The sequence below is a fragment of the Belonocnema kinseyi genome, chromosome 6 (genome assembly GCF_010883055.1).
Source record: "Belonocnema kinseyi isolate 2016_QV_RU_SX_M_011 chromosome 6, B_treatae_v1, whole genome shotgun sequence".
In the NCBI taxonomy this organism is placed as follows: Eukaryota; Metazoa; Arthropoda; class Insecta; order Hymenoptera; family Cynipidae; genus Belonocnema; species Belonocnema kinseyi.
This window is the reverse complement of record NC_046662.1, coordinates 145,526,362-145,529,111: the sequence shown is the minus strand read 5'-3', so window position 1 is coordinate 145,529,111 and position 2,750 is coordinate 145,526,362. Positions and strand designations below refer to the sequence as shown.

General features: G+C 30.8%; 1 protein-coding gene across 5 annotated transcripts in view; it reads right to left on the bottom strand.

Moving 5' to 3' along the window:
* Positions 1 to 2,750, bottom strand: part of LOC117174319 (ESF1 homolog) — a 247,024-nt gene that overhangs the window by 202,793 nt on the left and 41,481 nt on the right. The gene's annotated exons all lie outside the window — the stretch shown is intronic.

Below are 2,750 nucleotides of genomic sequence, written 5' to 3'. Positions count from 1 at the left end.
AGGGCGCATACTTTGAATAAAATATTTGTTATCATTCTCTTGAAATAAATGTGTTTTTTTCTTGAAAAAATACCGGTTTCATATGTATACACCTGGTATAGCAGATTTTATGTTAAAAATTAAATTTTTTTAAATGAACACATACAAAAATTAATGAATATTCAATATGAAATCTTAAAAATGATCAAATATGAATAATTATTAAGTTTAAGCATTCAAAATTGAACGATTAAAAAAACCGATCAAAATTACATACCTTTCAAATGTATATATTGAAAATTGAATCATTTAAAATTTAACATGTATATGATAAAACCATTTTCAATTGCAACTCTATAAAATTGTAGAAATTTAAAATCTTTAAAATTAAAGAGTTATTATATTTGAAAATCTATAATTAAACATTATGCCTATGTTAAGTTTCACGATGGGATATTATGTAATTTTGATGGCTTATATTAACAATTTTTTACTTTCTTACATTTATAATTAAAAGGTTTTGACTTTTGATCTTCTAGATCAGCAAAATTTAAGAATTTTCATACACATTCAGCATTGAAAAACCTTCAATATATTCAAAATTTCGTGACAAATAACTATAAAAATGATAAATAATCTAAATTAAACAAGTCGTCGACAAATATTAAAATTGCATTCAGGCTGGTTTAGATATTTTAATATTTATTTTTAATTATGATTAATATTTATTATATTTGATAGTGCTTTAAAAAGCATATATGCATTTTAATCTGTTAATTAGACCACTAAAATAGGGAAAATGGTATAAGCTCGCATATTACAAGAATACAAAGAATGCTTTTTGGCACAAATAGAAGTTGCTGTTATATTTAAGGTTGAGAGGATTTTCATTCGTGACAAAAAGGATCTTTTTGCAGAAAATATGATCCTTTTGCGACGAGATTCACGAAATCTTGCAGCCAAACAGCTCCGTTTGTTTAAATACGATTATCACGTGGTTCGAAACAAAACAGTCAAGAGAACGATGCTTTTGTTTCAAGACAACTTTTTCTCTAAGTGTAATATGTACAAGAATTCGGAGAATATGTATTAAAAAATCAAAAATTCTTTATTTTGTATACGTAAACATTTTCTCGAATTGAAAACGTTTTTCAATAAAAGAGAAATTTTGTTTTAAAAATCTTTAATCTGTTTTCATATCTTTATAGTTGGTTAATTTATTAATGGAAACTACCGACAGTTTTCGGCTTATTGATAGACTGTGCTCACCTAATTGAAAGCAAGTATGTGAAAAAGTGAATCACTGATACACCGTAGCACGGATCGAATGTCGGATTTTCGACATTCGATCGAAAAATGGGATCCGATGAAAGCACGCGTCGAAGTTCGGTTTTCGACATTTAAGTGAAGGCCCGATCGAATCGAAAAATTCGAACCGACGATAGCACGCATCGAAGTTCGGTTTTGCACATTTGAGCAACGGGCCGATAGAATATAAAAATTCGAACCGACGACATTGGGCGTCGAATTTCAACATTTGAGCGAGGGACGACTCGAATCGAAAAATTCCAACTGACGATAGCACGTATCGAATTTCGGTTTAGGACATTCGAGCGACGAACCGATCGAATTGAAAAATTCGAACCGAGGACAGTGCGCATCGAATTTCGGTTTTCAGCATTGGATCCGAAAATGCACACGTGTATAATCGACCTATACTTTTTTGTTTAATATTAGTATTTGTTTGGTATTATTTTGCACAACTTATTTTCGCAAAAAGTGAGTTTATTTAAGAAATGAAAGCTATATATTAAAAATTGCTCTCTCTCCGTCTCTGTCTATCTCTCTCTTTGTCTCAGCATCTACATTCTGTAATCTCGAGAAAGACGCGACTCAAATATAATTGAACGATTAAACGAACTTACCTGTAAGTGAAGTTCGATCGCAATTATATGAAGAAGCCTCTTTCGAAGAGATTACAGTCCCACCCCACCAAAAAATTCTCGAAATTTTTTTGGGTTTTTCTGAAGCCCTAAGCCCTAATAAGAACTTAGCAATTTTAAATACTCTAAAGATATGAGGTTGGCTTGGAACGCGCAAAGTAGCAGAGTGTGGGAGTATATTTTCTTCCTCCCACTCTGAAGGTCGTGACATCTAGCAATATGAAGGGAATACTACTTTCTGTAATCTCTTCGAAAGAGGCTTCTTCTTCATATAATTGCGATCGAACTTCACTTACAGGTAAGTTCGTTTAATCGTTCAAATATTTGCCGTATTAATGTGAATCTGTCGGAAATAATGACTTCTGTGGATTTACATGCAGCTTTCCAGCAAATTCGCGCTAAAAAGGGTATTTTTTCTATTTTTTCAAATGAATCATGTTTAATCCATAAGCAGCGTGTTTCTAAGTAATTTTGATAAAAGTCTGGCTTGTTTAAAGAATTGTTTCCCGTTATAAGTCTTAAGAATTGTGAAAAGTTATTTTTTTCAGGATATTTAGTACTTAAAAAAAATGAATTTGATATATAATTTTTTCACTGCGCATCACTACTACTGTTACAAAAACTGTCCTTTTGAAATCATAGATTAATTTATTTATATAATTACAAAAGAGTAAATAAAAGAATCAGAAACATTGGTTAAAGTGTGCAGTCATAATGAAAGTCCTTAGGTTGTAAGTAGCGGCTGTGCATTTTCACTGCAATTTCTACCAAAGTAACGCTAAAGACGGTACTTTTAAAAATGTTTTCCTTAGCAATAATTTTTAATCC